General features: G+C 36.3%; 1 protein-coding gene across 2 annotated transcripts in view; it reads left to right on the forward strand.

Moving 5' to 3' along the window:
* The window catches only part of RARB (retinoic acid receptor beta), a 647,500-nt gene that overhangs the window by 252,593 nt on the left and 375,084 nt on the right, over positions 1–19,823 (forward strand). The window contains exon 1 of one of the 2 annotated variants that reach the window (XM_016124868.2): positions 3,526–4,231. The exons of the other annotated variant lie outside the window; for it this stretch is intronic. The gene's annotated coding sequence lies outside the window, so the exon portion shown is untranslated. Of the gene's footprint in view, positions 1–3,525; positions 4,232–19,823 lie in introns of those variants that run through there. 2 annotated transcript variants of the gene reach the window in all.

Consider the following 19,823-nt stretch of genomic DNA (forward strand, 5'->3'; position numbering starts at 1 on the left):
GAAGGAAGGAAGGAAGGAAGGAAGACAATCCCAACATCTTGGATCCAAACATTTCCATTTTTCAGTTTGATACTGAGTACTGTTAGGAATTATTCTTCTCTATTGTTCTAGGAAAAAGAGACAGAAATTATCATGCATAGTTTAAAGGTTTAAAAATATTTTGTTATAATGAGTAGCGCATTTCTGTATTGAGTTTTAGTAACATCATTAGCTTTTATTTCCAGAAACTCAAACGAGTTGAGAAAAGGCACCATTTGAAGAAATTTACATAAGAATGACACTCTCAATGAAGTCTTTCCACTGTGGGTAATGCATTTATACTGACAGACCTCTAAACCTGCTGTGTGGGGATATAGAGAAAATTATTGCTAAATGGTCAACTACAGCTAACATGGTCTGCAGTCATGAGGAATAATGAAGCATTCTGGCTCACTTTTGTGTTTAATCCCTGCCTTTGGCCTCCTTAGCAGGCTGTTCTAACCCTGGACAACACAGGACCCAGAAAGCAGGAGTTACCCACCTCGGAGTCACTGATTCCACATCCTGTGGTGCAAAGAACATGCACCTTGGAGTCCACCAAGTCAGCATTCACATCTTTGCTCATTACTTCTTAGTGACATGACTTTGAGAAAGTCCACGGATCTTTCTGAGCCTTTTTATTCTCACCTGTAACATGAAAATAAGAATCCGTTGTGAGGTTTTAAAGTCATTTGTATAAAGTACCTAGGCTCATGTTCCTGGGGACACTAGAGACTATAAAATTCTAGGAGGCAGACTTTATTTTACAATCCATGTAAATGGCATCATCATTTCCATTTTATATGTAAATAGTTTGTAGGAGCACTAATTTTGAGATATAATTTTACATGGAATGTGCTATACATGGTAGTCTTGAGTTATACAGGGAGGCAGGCCCTGATGAACTAACTAGACAACCAGAATAGTCCTCTCATTGAAAGCATCTAAATATGCTGGGAGAGTTCTAAGTCAATCATGGAGAAAAGAATAGGAGATTTGAGGATATTTAAGAAGGAGATTTAGAAAAAAATCAGATTAAAAATTATAATAATTAAAAATAAGAACTCAATAAATGAGATAATCAGAAGATTAGAACCTGCTGAAAGGAGAGTTAGTTAATGAGAAGCTAGAGATTAAGAAATTATGTAATTAGCTGAGGAAAGTAAAATGATGAACTATAAAACAGAAATTAAAAGACATGGAGTATAGGATCAGAAGATCCAATGTAGGTTTTAATGAGGAAGAGGCACTATTTGAAAAAATAGTGTTTATCTCATTATAACAGTTCAGTAAATTAAAATGTGATGTTTCAGTAATTTTTTTTTTCTCCTTTTAGAATTATGCTAGATGTATTTCATGCTGTTTTTCTGGTTGTAGAGGATAAACTATTAAAGCAGCAGATAAAAGTCCTACACTTTTAATCAATTTTTTTTGTGTGTACAAGTATTAGAACCCATGATTTCTAATTTTGAGTTTTCATGCAAAGATGGGCTTATCTTTTATTATCATCAATATATATTTTAAAGTGTCAGTAGAATATGTCTTTTTTGTGAAAAAATAGTTTCCAGTTTCTTAAGCTTCCATTTGTTTAAAGCAAATTCTGGAGTATAAGTATATTTAACCAGTACATTTAGAATCAGATTATGTAGGTTTTATTTGTATTAAAAGAACTAATCTCAAAACCAAAATGAAGTGGATTTAATAATCCTAGTCTTTCTTACTCTCACTTTAACACTTTCTCTAGATGATAGGCCAGAAAATATTTAATTATAAATAAAAGATTAGCACTGTGACTAATTCTTAGCATATAGTTGGTATTTAATAAACACTTTTTGAATGACTGAATTAATGACTACTATAAATTAGTTTCAAACTTTAGGGAAATTAATTTGAAGAAAAAAATTAAATCAAAATATCTTTTTACATCTTGTTGGATGTGTTATCTTCTTAAATGTTATAGTGATCATTTTTGGTGTTAGTTACCTACTCTTTTGGCACAGTGATAGAAGATGAATATGATTAGAAATTGTTTAGCAACATTTCCTGCCTATTAAAAAAAAATTTTATGTGGTTTTACTTCAGAAGCCCTTTTTTATATGGCCTTCCTTCACTGAACCCTCTACAGTCCCTTTAATCAAATCTTTGAATTTGAAAACCCAGCTTGAAATATATGCAGGAACACCTGATTAAAGGCCTTTTTTGAGATTTTATTACCTGAGTATGAGAAGTCGTAGGCAAAATGTTCTTCCCACCCAGGATGTGGCCATGACTTTGGACTAACAGGCATATGACAGGCCTTTTGGGTAACTGGTCTATTTTGTTCTTTTTCCTGTAGGGGGGACAAAACAACTGTGCCTTTAGTAGCGCCAATCATTGCTGAGAGTTTTTAGTGTTTTGGAATGTCCTTCCCCCAGTAGAACCTGCCAAAACCCTACTCATCTTTTAAGACTCAGCTAAAATGCTACTTACAACATGAAGCCTTCCCCTTAATTCTCAGCTGAACTCTGATTAGAAAATGTGTTATGTTAGGTATATAACACCTTTGGCAACTAACTGACAATTAGAGGTTAAAGGATCGTTCTAAGGTGCTATGCTCCTGCACAACTTTTTGAACAAGATGGAGCATGTTATAAGATTTTTATTTAATAAAATTGTGGCTAGATTAATAATACCCCATCTTGCATTTATTCTCCTTCCTTCCAGCTTCGCTGCATTTTTTCTCTCTCACTCTTGCTGCCCTAGGATTACATCTTCTATTAAGCCTTAGTATATTTAAACAAAAAAGAAGAAGAAAAAGACATTTGCTTTTCCTGCTAAAAATCAACAGGGAACATTGTCACCTATTAGAAATGTTGTAATGTATTTCTCGACTTTCTTGCAGCAATTCTGAGACCAGGGTCCTGTCTCGCTCATTTTATCTCCCATAGTCCCATCTTTTTGTATAGAAACTACATGATCTGGACATTTCGAGTGAACAAATCCTTCACCCCTGCTTCTACTTCGTATACCATATCAATGTGTCCCAACAGACTCAGATATCTTTATCACGAATTCTTCTAAACATCTCTATTTCCATGAAATTATCTTCTCTGTCTTCATAAAATCAAGTCTGAAGGGAAAGTCAGTTGAGATCTTTGGACATGCACAGAAATTAGAACCAAAAGCTATGCAAGGTGAAGTGTATACAGAGTAAGCCACATTTGGAGAAAAATCCACAAGCTTAGAGCCAAGGCCAAGAAGAACCAGTCAAGGCCCGTGCCGCCTCCCTGAGCTCCTAATCATTTTGTGTTTAGCCTGAGTTCTTTACTCTTAAACATCAAGCTCTTCAGTGACTTGGCTCCTTCTGCAGATATTGCACTAAAATAATGGATTTTGGAAAATAATCTTGGCACAGCCTCGTTTCTTTTTAAACATTTTTGATCAAATGTAGGGTTTTATAGTCATATTGTTTGTGAAATGCCTTTTCTGTACATTTTTATCATGGCAGTGTTTATGTTGCATGTCTAATTAGCTTCAACATACCAGATGAATTGTTTAAACCCGTCTGGCATGCTGTAATTTTTCAAAGTTCCTCATCTGCTAAGAAAAATATATTTGCAGAGGTTTTAGATTTCAGGAATCAAAAGTCTATGATGGATTCTATTCACCATAGGAAATATTTTCAGGGTGGGAAGGTAAAGGATAGAACCATTTGCCAGAGTAGCCAGTGGGAAAGAAGACAAGGCCCCAAACACTTTTACAATTCTAATTTGAGAATTAGTGCCAGAATCAACACTTCTCCTTCCCACTCCCAACCCCTGCCCCAAATTAAGGGAAACTGAATACTAAACTGAGAAGTTTCTCACCATTACCAGCCCTAGATATATTAGGGGGAGAGAGAGCCACAGAAAATTGTGGGCTCATGAGAGAAAGGATAGGAAATGGGATTAGGGGTGCAAAAGATGGTGAGGTTGGAAAAGAAGATGAAGCCGAGAAATAAAAAGCAAGGGTCCAAAAGCTGTGTCTTCGTCAAGACTCAAGTTCTTGCTGCTACATATTCCTCCATCTTGACACATTATACTATCTCAACACATTAAACTTTACTGATACTCAGTTTCAAAAAAATCTTAAAAGTAGAGGGAACCTTAGAAATGATCTAACCTCAGTTTTTTCTCTTCTATTCCCCAGGAGAAGTCTTGATCTCTTCCTTCTTTCAACCTGTATTTGAAACCAGGTAGTAAATTTTTTTCTCTGCCAAAGTGTTCATGATCATGGGGGACAGGATCTTTGTTTTTAATAATACAAAGTGCTACTATAATTAAAAACAAAAATAGCATATTTGTTATAGCACTTCACCATTTCGTACTTTCATAAGTATTATTGTGTTTGAATATCATGATAGCCCTATGAGAGGAGACAGGAAATTTTAGACTCAATGAGAAAACTCAGGATCCAAGAATTTTGTGACTTGCCCATATAGACACATATAATAATAGCAGGAATTGCATTTATAGTCCTCATTATGTTCTAGGCATTGTGCTAAGGTGGTTTCCCTGCATTATTCTATTTAATCCTCCAAAAATACTACGATAGGTACTTTTACTCCCTCATTTAAAAGATGATAAAATTAAAAATTGAAGATGTAAGATAATTCATCAGAGGACTCACAGGTAAGAAGATTAAGGACTTATCCCAGTTTCTACTGATGTTCTGAACCACTGTGTTAGGGTATTTTATCAAATCTAATATGATATCACTGTAAGACATCATTAATTTATGTACCACTAAGAGAGAAAAATTACTGGTAACTAAACTATGACACTGTTCTTTAGAATTTTTCATTTATTTTTATTTTAAATTTATTTGTTTAATTTATCAGAAGTTATTTTAGACTTAATTTAGACACAGATTCTTATCTATCATTCTTAACCATATATAAAAAAGAAAGCATAAGTGAAATAAATTGGTTAAGATGTTCCTAAACTTCATGACATTTAGAGATTGACTCTTCTCAATTACTTTTCAACTCAGAATCACCAATTGTCATACTTTGTGTCATCAAGAACTTTGGTGATACAGCATATCTTAAAAGAGTGCTTCACTATTTTTGTCAGAATTTTTGCTGAGCCTCTGGTACCCACTATGTAAGATTTGAGTTCCACACATAATCAGTGACAGCTACATCACAGCAGCACCCTTGAGGACAGGAATTGTCAGCAGAAATATTAAAAAGGAAACAATTATGTGGTTTAGAATCAATGGCATGTGGTTTACTGCCTCTTTAGTTTAAGGCAGAGCTGAGAATAAATCCCAAGTGTCTAGTATGTCTCTTAAGTTACTAGAATATTCACTCTAATCATAAAAGTCAGCTTTTCTTTTGTAACTTACATGCTTTTTAAAATTTTTGTTTTCTATAACACTTATTCCAGATAGTTTTTAACTTTTCCTACACAGCAGCCATTTAAGGATTCAAAGGAAAAAAAAGGGATTCAAAGAGAGGCATGAAGATATGATAAAGAAAGTTTTTGGCAAAGATACACACACACACACACACACACACACACACATACACATACACACACACACACACACACACATTTCCAAGGAGAAAAGTTGATCTGATTAGCACTAATGGAGAAAAAAAGTGTGCGTGTGAGTTGGGGGTAAGAAAGGCTTGGTAGAAAAATCATTCCCACTGAAACATTCAAGAAAAATGAGTATGCCATCGATATGTTATTCCAGCTGTGAAATTAATTAAATATTACAATCCTGGTTGAACAAAAACAAAAACTGAGAGTCCTGGGAAGTATTGTTTTCTGTTGTTTGTTTGTTTGTTTGTTTAAAAAGACATTTTGTCATTATTTTCAAAAGCATTCCTGTTAATCATACTTTTTTATCTTTGTATTTTCTGTCTACTTGCAAAGATAAAGCAGTAAGCCAGTTGCCTAATATTTTGTTAACCAAACTTCTTCAGTCATCAATAGTTTACTAATCATTTTAGTGAAAACTGTTACTCATAATGAAAATCAGATCTGCTAATATCTGAACTTGTTCTGAAGCCAATGGAGAAATAGTAAATGATATTTAGTAGAATTTTAGAACTGTGTTTTATGAAATCTTTTAAGTAGTCAAAAATTCAAAGGTCATCAGTAATATCATAGATTAAAATGGTGACGACATAGGTTCTAGAGTTAGCCTGCCTGGGTTTCAATCCAGATTTGGCTTCTTATTAGCTGTCACCTGGGTTACTTCATTTTATCTGTGCCTCTGTTCTTCAACAATAATCTATGTACCCTCTTAACAGGTTTGTTGTAAGAATTAAATGAGCTAATATGTGTAAAATTCTTGTATATAGAAACCAAATGTATTAGCTAGAATGGTAATACCATAATATATGTGGAAATCCAATGTCAACTAAAATATTTTTTTCCCTGAAAACTAGATTCTACATTCTAACTAATAACAAAATAGTCTACTCTAGGGGCAGAAAAAAAATGGCTATAATATCTACATTAGATTAGAATTGCGTGATTTTTAAAAAATAGATTTATGCTTTTTTATATCATTTTATCCATCATAGAGGAATCAGAGTGTAACTAGGGATGAATTTAACCCTAACTATCACTGCCTCTCCCTAAGTCTAAATGGCAAAACCAACTTCACATCTGAAGCCTTCTTGCTGTTACATATACTTACCCCACAAGTGGATTTTTTACTCTGTGAACTTTAAAGTTATGGCACTATATGAAGATTAAAGTCTACTTTAGGTTGCTTAAAAATAAGATAGTGAGAATTTGGAATGGGCATAATAAAGATCCTTCAGAGCCTATTATGCTTTCTTTTTAATAGTCTAAATTTAATACACTAGAAACATGTTTTCCCAGATTCACTAAAGCTGCACTATCCAGGAAAACTTTCTGTGATGGCACAAATGTTTTTTGCCTGGTCTGATATAGTAGCCACTAGCTAGATGTGGCAGTTGAGCACTCAAAATATAGCTAGAGCAACTGGGAAACTGAATTTTAAATTTTAATTAATTTCAGTTCAAATAGATTCATGTGGCTCACAGTTACCACACTGGACAGTAGAGTTCTAAACCTTCTTCTTCATATCATTTCTATTTTCTTGGGAATTACAGAAATAACCCCTCTTATGCAGACATCTGATTTTTAGAAAATGTAGACATCCATTCATTAGCTGAAAAAAAAATAGAAATAATAAATAGGAAAAGCCGAGAATGACAAATATTAGCTTATTCTACAAACGATTCTTGGCGATGTCAAAGTGTTGTGCTTGACATGTTAAGGATAAGTTGAGTAGCACTGGGACTCTCACCTAAACAATTGAGCATAAAATAAGACAGCCAGGAAAGCCAGAAACACATTGATTTCACTGAGAAGATAAAGCTAGATGGTAGAAAAAGAGAGAATAAAGACTTTTTGAAAAGCAAGTACTGTATTAAGTCATTTTTTTGAGACAGGTAGCTCATGAAGCACAAATAATAAAGGAAATAAATAGAAAAAGTAGACTTTTATATAAGGACAAACCAATATAGGGCCATTTACCAAGGGGAAAAACTCTGTTTAGGGCAAACTCCAGAGACTGTCACAGTATCATGGACAGCATTCATAATGTTGAAATTAGTTCATCAAGAAAAAATTCAAGTTATTGTTTTGAAAAATTCCTTTTATGAAGACAGTAAAATATAAAATTAAAAAAATTTTTTTTAAATGTTTAATGTTTTAGCATTTGGAAAGATAAACAACATTCATATGTGGAACCATGCCTTCCTGACCCAAACTTGTTGGATTAAGCAATCTTCATTTCTGATTTATCTTAGCATATGAGTAATATACAGTCTAAAACTCCAGAATATTAAGTATTTGGACCCCACTGAGCCTTCAACATAGGATAATAGACTGAACCCTTGACAAGCAGATGTCATGATAGGAAGCATTATCCCAAGGGCTTATTGAAAGCTCTATTGAAGGTAGTAGGTGCTGGTAGAATTGCATGATTAATTCTTAACAAAGCTAAGATGAGGATAAGCCAGTTTCTTTATTTAAGTTAAGCTTCATCAACCTGGCTAACACCAGTCGTCCTGCCCTGGTGAATCCCTGAAACCCTGCCGCACCCAATTGGTAGGCCCACCCAAGCCACCTCCAGTGGCTTTTCCATACAAATGGCCTGTCTTGGATCATGCTTTGAAAATTCCTAAAATCTCTCAAAGGTTCTCATAACCCAAACAATTACTGTCCAGCCTCAATGTGTCCCATACTTCTTGCTGAGCAGCCCCAAGGCCAGCCCTAGTGGCAGCAGGCCTCAGTTAACATCTTGGCCTCTTAAGGTACCCCTAAGCCCAGCATTGGTGGCAGCTATCTGTGGCTCGCTTGGTGACTCTTGCTGGGTGGCCCTGGGCAAGGCAGAAACTATGCTGAACTTTGCCTGCAGTGAGGCCCCTCTCTGGAGGCCCTGGGGCCAGCACACCCAGTGGCCAGCTTTCAACAAGCTGAAGTACCACCCAGGGCTACATTCGAGGACAACACACCCAAAGCATGGACTGGGCAGGCACCAGAGCCCTACTAAAGCAAATCCCGCTTCATAAGGTCAGCCTCTCACTGGCCAGTCCTCACAACCAATCGGTCTGAGGATTAATCCTTCCCATTGACAGGCAAGCACCAACCAAGGCTCAATGACAACAAGTGGGCACAAACAACACATAGAAAAAGGACACGCCTGGAGCACTTGACTCAGATGACCAGGGGAGACTGTGCCACTAGGCCCCACAGGACACCTACATTAGGCCACTCTCCAAAGACTAGGAGACCTAGCAGCCCTACCTAATATATAGAAATAAACACAGGGAGGCAGCCAGAACTGGATACAAAGAAACATTCCCCAAATGAAAGAACAGAACTAACCCCCAGAGAAAGAACTAAACAAAATGCAAATAAGCAATCTACCAGATGCAGAGTTCAAAACAATGGTTATAAGGATGCTCAATAAACTTGAAGAAGAGTAGATGAACTCAGTGAGAACTTTAACAAAAAGATAGAAAACACCAAAATTGAAATAGAAAGCATTAAAAAAGTTGGAAATGAAGAATACAATAATCAAAGAAAACTTTAGCTGGAATCAACAGGAGCTTAAATGAAGAGAATCAAATCAATGATTTAGAGAATAAGGCAGCAGAAAACAACTTAAAGAATAAGGTAGCAGAAAACACCAATCAGAACAGCAGCAATAAAAAAAGAATCCCCCCCCCTCAAAAAAATAAGGGTAGTTTAAGGGGCCTCTGGGACAACATCTAGCATACCAATATTTGGATCATAGAAGTACCAGAAGGAAGAGAGAGAGAGGAAGACATTGAAAATCCGCTGAAGAAATAATGATGGGAAACTTCTCTGCCTTGGTGAAAGAAATAGACATACAAGTCCAGGAAGAGCAGAGAGTCCTAAACAAGATAAACTCAAAGAGGCCCACACTAAAACACATCATAATTAAAATGACAAAGATTAAAGATAATGAGAGAATCTTAAAAGCATCAAGAGAAAAGCATACAAGGTAACTCCCATAAGACCATTAGCTGATTTCTCAATAGAAACTTTAAAGGCCAGAGGAATAAACACAACCAAGATTACTCTACCCAGCAAAGCTATCATTCAGAATTGAAAGAGAGATAAAGAGCTTTCCAGACAAGAAAAAGCTAAAGGAGTTCATCAATAGCAAACTAGTATTACAAGAAACGTTAGAGGGACTTTTTTAAGAAGAAGAAAAATAAGATTAAAAACACAAATAATAAAATGGCAAGAACTACATATATATTTACAACTGCTTTGAATGTGAATGTATTGAATGCTCCAGTAAAAAGGATAGTATGACTGAATGGGTAAGAAAACAAAATTCTTATATATGTTGCCTACAAGAGACACACTTCAGATCAAAAGACAAATACAGACTGGGGGTGAGGGTATGGAAAAAGATATTTCATAAAACTGGAAACAAACAAACAAACAAAAAAGGCTGGTATTTATACCAGACAAAATAGACTTTAAAACAAAGGCTATAACAAGAGACAAAGAAGCACCCAGTAATCCCACTCTGAGTATTTATTTGAAGAAACCCAAAACACTACTTCAAAGGGACATGTGCATTCATACATTCATTGCAACATTAATAGCCAAGATATGGAAGCAACTTTGGTGTTCATCAATGGATGAATGGATAAAAAAGAGGTAGTACATATATACAATGACATATTACTCAGCCATAAAGAAGAATGAAATCTTGTCATCTGCAACAACATGGATAAACTTAGAGGATATTGTGCTGAGTAAGTCAGACAAAGACAAATTCCATATGATTTTACTTACATGTGGAATCTAAAGAATAAAATAAATAAAATGTAAATAAACTCATAGATACAGAGAACATTTTGATGGTTGCTAGATGGGAGGTGTTTTATGGGAGTAGGCAAAAAGGGGAAGGGATCAAGAAGTAAAAATTGGTAGTTATGTAAAATTGTTATGGGGGTGTAAAGTATATCATAAGGAATATAGTCGGTAATATTGTAATAACTATATATGGTGTCAGATGGGTACTGGACTTAATAGAGCGATCACTTTCTAAGTTATATAAATGTCTAATCACCATGTCATACACCCCAAACTAATATAATATTGTATGTCAACTGTATACAGTTTGAAAAAATTAAAATTAAATAAATAAATTCATATGTGGTCCTTCTTTAAATGGATTTATGGCTTACCATGAAAACTTTTCCTGTTTTTCAACCTTAATTAGGGCATTGATATTTTTTTGACTACTATAACCCATAGAGCATGTTGAATTGGCTTGTTTCATAAATAGCTGGATTTCTAGATTATTAGATTATTGCCTAAAAATATAGTGCAAGAGTCACTAAATTACAATGACTAATATGGCCAGAGAAGACCACGACAGAAGCAGCATCACAAATGTCAATATAGCATGCGCTTTATGTCTCTGCTTAATTGTATATATAATGAGCGGTGTGCTGAAATGGAAAAGGAGGGGGGTTTAATAGATGTGATGGGACTGGATTTCGGTACTGAAGGAAGCAAAGAATTTGAGGAGAAAGAGAGAGGGACTTGAAAGAACCATCATTAGCTTAAAAGATGGGTTCAGGGAATGTTGTAGGAGGGATTGGTGGTGTTCTTATCAGATAGTTCAATGGGGAAGTAGGGTGATACATATTTGACGAGTTAGGTTGGGCTGATGTTGTTAATGGCACTGAATACCAAGCAGATTTGCTAAGAGCACAAAAGAGCTAGCGATTTCATTTTACCTAAAGTGTTATGAAAGAAGAAAAAAAGTGTTAAGCAAGGAGCAGCACACGGATTTTCAAACTGTAATCATGAAAGTGCTCAAGCATTGCTTTCAATGAAGGTTCGTTACTCTCAGGGCTTTAATGTAGACCAAAAGCCCCATTATTTTCTTCAAACATTGACTATTTCTACCATTTTAATGGATTTTTCATGGTAACTGAGTAGCATTTAAAAGAATGGGCTTATACAGCCAAAGAAAACAAGCTTTAAGAACTTAAAATTCAAGGAATTTTGAATGTAGCTGGAATGCTTGTAATTCCTCATTTCTCGCATAGGATATAGCTTGATATTATAAGATATGTTTTCTGTTTTAATAGTAAAATGAGTAAAGAATGTGGTTTCTGTCTCTTCCTTACCTTTAGAAACTTGATAATATTAAAAATTCAGGGATACTCAGTCATATATACAGTGTGGTTCTGGTTTTGTTCGTTTATTGATATTTTGCAGTGATTTATAGAAAAAAAAACAGTGAAATTAGTTTGATCAGGTCTCAAGAAAGCAAATAGTTTTGTTTTCAGTAAAAAATTTTATTTTTTATGTAGTTGTTGAAGTTCAGAGAGCTTTACAAATTGTAAACACATTTTTGTTGAATTTGACTATGATTCTATATTTCCAGCAGAAATTAATACCTTAGAGCAAGATTTACCAGACCTGTGAGTGCCTCTTAGCTGCTGCTTTGTTTATTGCCATTTAAATTATTGTGTAATAAAAAGCCATATACCCATGTTAAGTTTCCACTGATAATTTTTAAAGAATGTTGGCCAAAGGGTTCTTCCTTCTAATCCCCAATCATCCCTGTCTTCTCAGCCTGCAGTCATGATCGAGAGGTGGAACCATTTTGTAAAACCAAAAGGCACAGGTTCGTTGAGTTTAAAAGAAACTTGCTTTTGAAAGACTAGTACTCTCTGAAATAGCCTTTGTCTACACAGAAGTAAAGGTACTCCAAACAATCTTTTCACCTAAGATCAAACTTGAGATCTCATTTAGGCGAGGCATGGTCAAGCAACTGAAGAGATAAAAGACTCTAGCAGAACAAGTCGAGAAGGCTTTATTTTGATTTTGGATGATATACCTTAAGGTTACAAGGAATTCCAGTCTTCAGGGAGCTACAAGCCTGTCTTTTAAGCTATTCCCCAACATCTGGCATGGCCAAGAGTCAGGAGGTGATTGGAGACTATTGGGGAATGCTCAGATTACAGTTATGTATAGATGAAAGAAGAAATATCAGTGAAGAAATTACTAAAATTGAACTGTTTTTATCTTGCCCCCAGGCTATGATACTTCCTTTAAAATGCAGCATCATAATTGAGACACTAAAAAAAAAAGTTCTTCCAGTTTCTAGGTTAAACATTGATTTAAATAGGACCACTCAGTCAGTTCCTGCCTCAGGTTTGTTATGCCACGGTGTACAGGATAATGCAAAACAGACAAATATTTAACTTGCATTACTTCTTACTGTTTCTATTTAAGTTTTAAACTCAGTGTTCTAATTAGCAATGTGAGTCTTTATTCTTGTAAATGTAAATATGAGGGGACACTTCAAAACATTAGTTTCAAAGAAAAGAAAATCAAAGTGGCTGTTCAAGATTATTTTGTTATTACATTAATTATCAGTTATCTAAAAGAACTGTCAACCTAGATAATTTTTCTTCATAAATCACTACAGTATTTTTAATTGAGGCCGCATATAAGCAAAAAGAAAGAAAGAAAGAAAGAAAGAAAGAAAGAAAGAAAGAAAGACCATTAGTTTCAACCCTCATTGACTAAATTAGTATTAAAATAACTAACTAAAAATTTGTCTCTTTTATCATATGATCTTATATAAGATATGATTCTTTAAGAGACTGAAATCCATAGTACCAGACAGGAAACTGATAAATGTTCTCTAAATTTTGCATTTTCCTGGGTAACTGTTGGCACTGACAAATATACATTCTACCATTATCTGACTTTAGCATACTAGATGTGTAAAGATGGTACAAATAGAATCATTTCGGGTCCCTTTGGCTTGCTTTTAGCTTAACTTGTATCTCTCATGGTTTTTGAAGAAGCACCCAACCTATTTGTTCTGACCCAGTTCATTTACTTCCCAGGTGGCCACTCATAGGTAAAATGATCTGCCAGTTTCAGACTCTTATCTATTGAAATCCTGCTTCCCATTGTCTGGGAGTAGCTAAAAGCCCTAGGACTGTGACAGATTTAGCCATTCAAGTGGAGAGTCAAAGGGCTGTCATTTCAGTCTTGTGGTGTTGACTTCTCTCCACAGCATCTCAATTTAGATATCTGCCAGTTTAAACATGAATGGTTTCCTATATACTTCCATATTCAAAGTAGAACTTTTAAAAATAAATCATTATTTTCCTGGTAAGGGAACTTCGTTCTTCTAGGAATCCTAAAGTCAGTTTTTTTTTTTTATTAGAAGTGTAAATCAGTTGGATAGATCCAGATTTTTATAAAATGAAGTTGCTTTTATAATAAATGAAGTATCTCCCTGCCTAGTGACAGGAAAATAAGGTGTATGTGACAGATTTGTGGGTTGTAATATTGAGCATTGAAAATATTGATACTCCTGATGATATCTGCATATAGAATTCTCTTAGCCTTTGCACTTCAAGTGTAGTCCTAAGATCAGCAGCATTGACCTCCCCTGGGAGCTTCTTAGAAATGCAGAATCTCTGGCCGCAGGACTTCTGGATCAGAAGCTGCATTTAAACATCTCCAAGTGGCTGGGATGTACCCTCAAGTTTGAGAAGTTCTGCTCTACAGCTTAATAACCTACACCCAACACCAGCTCATTTATCCCTCACAGTAATACTATGAGGCAAAGCTATGATCACTGCACCCTCCCCTCTCTCACTAGAATCTTCTTCCAATACAGGAAATATTTTTCTTAATAGCTCATCAACGGTATGTCTGAGTACATGGCCGTTTGCCATTATCATTAGCTTTAGGGAAAGTTAACTTTGGGCTAACAGGAAGATGGTGTTTCTGCCTTCTTAAGAGGGGATACTGCCTTCAAGAAAGCCTACAGGAACCAAGAGCAGAGCCTGACAGTAAAAAAGGCTGCAATCCACAGCTGGCTGGTTTGCACTTTATCTCATGACCTATGGTCAAGATGAGGGAGAAATTGGGGTCACAGAGGAACTGAGGCTGCTTAGTAAACAAAGCATCTCCATGTCTAGGCTTTTGCAGTATGGGTGGACCCAATCTTGGAGATAATGATACATACCTGAAATATACATGATTTTTAAAAAATGTTTTACCAATGATATGGATCTTCTGGACTGTTTCTGAAAGAGGAATTCAATGCTGGAGCAGGCAGATAAGTTGAGCTTTTAGCCAAGCGGCATTTATGCTGAGTAGCAGTTAGCCTGATATTAAGTAAATTGTTTCTTGCCGATGAATTCTTTACTCACTTTGCCATTCTGCAATCAGTATTTACATGCAATCTCCCAACTCACCTAGCAGTCTGTTAGAGGTTATAATTTAGCTAGCAGCTGCTAACACATTGAGGCAAATTGAAAAAGGCAGCTACTAAGCTCCTCTGACAGTGAGGGATGATGAGGCAAGGGGAGATGCTGAGGCACTTTAACAATTGTATTTCCTATGTAAACCTCAACTAGATTTACTTATTTGTATACCCTATTTTTCTTCAATATTTCTAAAATCCCTCTAGTATACAACTCAACCAAGTCGTGCAATTTACTTTGACCTAGTATTTAGATTAAGGTCAAGGCCACCTGATCCAATCCATAACTATACAGCGTCTCAAAGGAGGCTCCCAAAGGTGTGTGTCACACCAGCTCAGGTTAGAGTTGGGTCACCTGGGCATTCTAACCAGGGCACTGTACTTCCTGGCCTTCCTCCTGAACCTAGGGCTGTCTACATAATGCCTTGCTAACCTCTGTGTAGGTCTTTCTGTTCCCTTTATTATAAGATTGAACCTGATTTCAATGAGTGACCTGAAACTGTCCTCCCTTCACACCTAGAAGCGATGTAACTTAGTGGATGAGTAATCACACTTTGGAATTGGACTGCCCGGGTTGAGATGCCCTCTGCCCTTGGAATTATATGGCTTTAACATCTTCTTTGGGCACTCAATTTTCTTTATCTTTTAAATGGGCTGTTGTAAGGGTTGAGGTAATGCATATAAGGTGCCTGGCACACAGCCTGGTACTAAGGGTTGGGGGGAGGGGTAGCACAGTGTCTGAAGCTCAGTGATCAATCAAAAAATGTGCATTTCCTTTTCCTCTGCCTCTGAATGGGAGAAATCACACTAGCTCACTTTCTGTGAAAGATACTCACAACTTTACAGCAGACAATGATTCCTAAACAGAAATTACTATTGTAGGAACAAATTTTTCTTTTTCATTATCTATCCATTAGGTATAATCACCGGCGACTGACAACATTTAGTTTGAACATTCAGCAAAATTTGTTGAGCAAATACTAGAGCAAAGTTTCTAGTCTCAAGGATTAGAATACTTGCAGAGGTGATTTCATATAAGTATCTGAATACAAGCTGAACCTGGTAGGGGACTTAAAAATGATATAGACCCAATACAATAGAGATTCAGAATCAGTAAAAGAGAGCTCTCTAGGAGAGTGGTATTTGAACCAGGAATTGAGTGGGATATTAGGGTTTCAACCAGCAGAAACTGGGAAGTATGTTTCAGATGAAAGGAGCGAGGCAAGCCAGGGTTAGTTGGTAAAAAGGAAAGGAAAGCTGTTTAGAAAACATCTAGTAGCCTTGATTGATTTCCCCATTTGACTGGGAAAGGGAGTCTGCCAAATATCAAGTAAGAATGAAATGTTTCCTTGGAAGAGGGGGCATCCTCTACTTTACTTCTTCACCTTCCTAGGCCTTTATGGAGCTATGAGAACCCAAAGCCTTGGGAGATTCTCTTGCCTTTCTCTCTAGCCTCCATCATTGTCTGGATGTTCTAGAGTGTAATATCAGCACTAATGTCTTAGATCCTTTGTCATTCTTTACACTGATGACCTCACTTGGAAACCATCTAGATGAATGATGGCTTCTCCCTCAGAATGTAGAGGAAAGGTCGCCACCCTCTGGGTGAAGAGAGACCATCAGTCCTTTCCTGAACACCTGAGAGAGAGAAAGGAGCATTGTGGAAGTGGTTCTAGAGTGGGACGAGTGACAGGCACTACCAGGAAAACTGTTCCCAAAGTGCAGTGTGGTGAGGGATAGAGAAAGTCAGCAGTGAATCAGAGACCAAACTTCTCTGGTTAAAGAATTTAGATCAAATCAGCATTAAACATTAAAAATGTGACAATGTAATATAGCAACTCCCCTCCGAAAAGTTTCATTGACTAAAGTGACTCTTCAAATAATATCTGAGTAACTGGCATAATGCCAGATGCTAAATAGACTTGTCTTAACTGACATAGTTCAATTTCTTTGCATTGGTAAGTAACACCATTATCAATCGCACTAATGGCCTGGCCTTGTATTTTAAAGATCTGGTATACATTGGTGGCAAATAAAGGTAGAATGTGGTTCCTGGTCAATAAGAGCATGTAGTCAGGCATCTTAAGGCTATGCAGGTCAATGAACAATAAATTAAACCAATAGAGGGATTTGGGTGGCATGGTATGACTCAAGACTCTGCTCACCCTTTATTGACCTTGTCTGGTTAGGACTTTGGCGTATAATGTACTTAATTTGGGGGATATACAATTTTAGAATACAGATCGATTAGAGAAATCAGCAGACCTTTTGTAGCTTTTGTCCTTGCACCTAAGATAATGTAGGCTGTACTGTTAAAGGCAGATGATCCAGAAGCTACTGCTGCAGACCTTTAATGGGCTAGATTATCTCAGCATATAATTTATATATTTCAGTTGCTTTATTGGCTCCCTGTAAAGCACAATATTGACAATAAAATTGCTATTTTTGTCTTACGAGCCACTGTATGGTCTTTGTTCCTCTGTGTTTAATGGCCGTATGTTCTTCTCTTCCAACTGCTTTGCTGTTCCCCTGACAAATAGCCACAGCAAACAAGGACTCCAGAATAATGTCTAATCTTTACCAGCAAACTGTCTATCCTGCTGACCCTGTGGAAAACTAGGAACATATTGAATGTATCACAGAACAAATTAAGGGTGTGAGGCTTAATGCAGCCAAGGAAGTGATCATAATGCCATATGTCTGGGAGCCTTGAGTGATTCTTAGAGCTCCAGCTCATAGAGTTACTCATACTGAACACTGTAAATTTAAAAAAAAAAGAAAAAGAAAAAAAGAAAGAAATTGTATAGTTCAGCACTCATCACTTTTTAAGTTCATAAAAGAATGAATCTTCTTCAGTCTGACTGCTCAAGTGGACATTAAACACGAGAGAAAAGACAAATAGTGCCTTAGATTGTTAGGACATCTGTCTGTCTTCTTGACTCACCATTGCTTGTCTTATACCTTGTCACAGTAGTCATTCCTACAAGACATACTAATTAAATTAAAAAGGGACATACTGAGGTCTGGAGCCAAACAGCCTGCATTCAAGATCTAGCCTTGACTACTGCTGGCTCTGTGATCCTAGATGAGTTTCTCAGCCTTTCAGATCTTCAGTCTTCTTATTAGTACCAGGATGTTCAAAGAATTAATAGATACAGATTACTCAGAATCATGTCTTTTTTATAACCAGAACTTACTGGTTTTATTGTAATTTGTTAACTACTCTTGGTCCAGATGTTCAGTGAGTTCGGGGGTGATGAGCTTTTTTCTGTAAAGAGCTAGTAAATATTTTGGGCTTTGTGGGCCATATATGACGTCTATTACAGCTAGTCAGCTCTACTATGGCAGAGCAGACAGCAGCTATAGAAAATATGTAAAGAAACAGGCATGGCTATGTTCCCATAAAACTTTATTTATGGAACACACACAATACAGGATTAGACATAGTTGGCCTTTCAAATTAATTCCTTTGGCTGCCTCAACTCTTTCTCTAAGCTTTTGTATTTATATACAGGCTTCTATGCCAGAACCCCAGCATTTGTCTGAACTATGCAGTAGAATTACCAGAGATGTTTTTTAAAAATGCTTATGCTGAGCTGTATGCTCTGATATGATGGTAATGGGTGAATTTCCAGTCATTGGAGTTTTATACAAGCTCTACAGACAATTCTGATGAGCAGCCAGGATTGAGAACCACTGATGATAAAATTTATTGGGGCACCTGTTAAAAAAAGGAAAACAGATTTACAGATTTCTGCCTGCAAATTTGATTCAATTCTGGCTTTGGTCCAGGAATCGGTTTTTTTAACAAGCACTCCAAGTGATTCTTATCATTAGGCAAGTTTGGTAATTTGCCTTCTTTCCCTACTTTCTCCATTAAATGTTACTTGTCCTGCATATTCTCCCCCATAATTATGGAGCGATCGATCCCAGGGCCACTTTTCTGGGGAAGCCACATACGAACCAAAGGAATTACTTCCTGAGTATGAATTCTGAATTTTCTTCCAGTCTAGAGAGTGTGGCCACCATGTGACATAGACTTTCCTGGGCGATTGAGTTGAAATGACATCTCCTTTCCAGGATAAGAACCCCAGTTTTATATGAAAGAAAAATGGTCACTGTAACAAGTGAGAAGATAATTTGGGGCCAACAAGGCTTTCTATTTTTTTCCTAGGTATGAAGGATAAATAGAAATTATGCAAGACCTGACATTTGTTTATAAATGATGTAGCTATAAACTTGTGTGAAGCATTCCCAGGCAGTCTATGAGCAGCAAAGAAAGTCATTGAATATAACTGTTAGTATGAAATCTGGTTATCTCTTGCCTCTCATCCAAAGTTTTAAAAAATAATAATAAAGGGAGTGTAGGTAAGACTCATATCAGGCTTCGAAATTTCTTGTACAATAGAAAAAGAGTAATATGTATGTTTCAATCTTATACCAAAATAATGTTATGTAATAATGTAATGTTAACAATCTGAAACAAAATCCTCTTTTCTAGTCAGTACATCAGTGATATTGCCAACAGCCTTATTAACCCTCTCCTCCTATCTTAGCTTCCACTAAAGAGTTGGAAAAGCTCATCACTCCCCCAGCTTCCCCTGCAGCATGGACTGGTTGTATGGCATAGTCCTGGCCATTGAGACTTAAGCAGAAGTCTGCAGAATTCTTTTGAGAAAGCTTTGGTTGTCCTGGTACGAGATATCCACACCTTTTTATACCCTCTAGCACTTTTTCCTACACTGATGGTAGGGACCATCTGTTTCCGTGAGGCAGAAAGCCAAGATGTTAATAAAGGCAGAAAGGAGATAAGGGGACCTGGGGTCACCTAGGATTTCATTTAACTATACTCCTTTTCTGGTTTACCTTGTCTCCAGACTGCTGTTTATATGACATACTCAAACAATTTTACTGCTTAACCCACTTCGAAATTCTGTTACATGCAGCTAAATTTCTAACTGGAGTATGTAAGCTACATCTTTCTCTATTAC

The sequence above is a fragment of the Rousettus aegyptiacus genome, unplaced genomic scaffold (genome assembly GCF_014176215.1).
Source record: "Rousettus aegyptiacus isolate mRouAeg1 unplaced genomic scaffold, mRouAeg1.p scaffold_m13_p_4, whole genome shotgun sequence".
Taxonomy (NCBI): domain Eukaryota; kingdom Metazoa; phylum Chordata; class Mammalia; order Chiroptera; family Pteropodidae; genus Rousettus; species Rousettus aegyptiacus.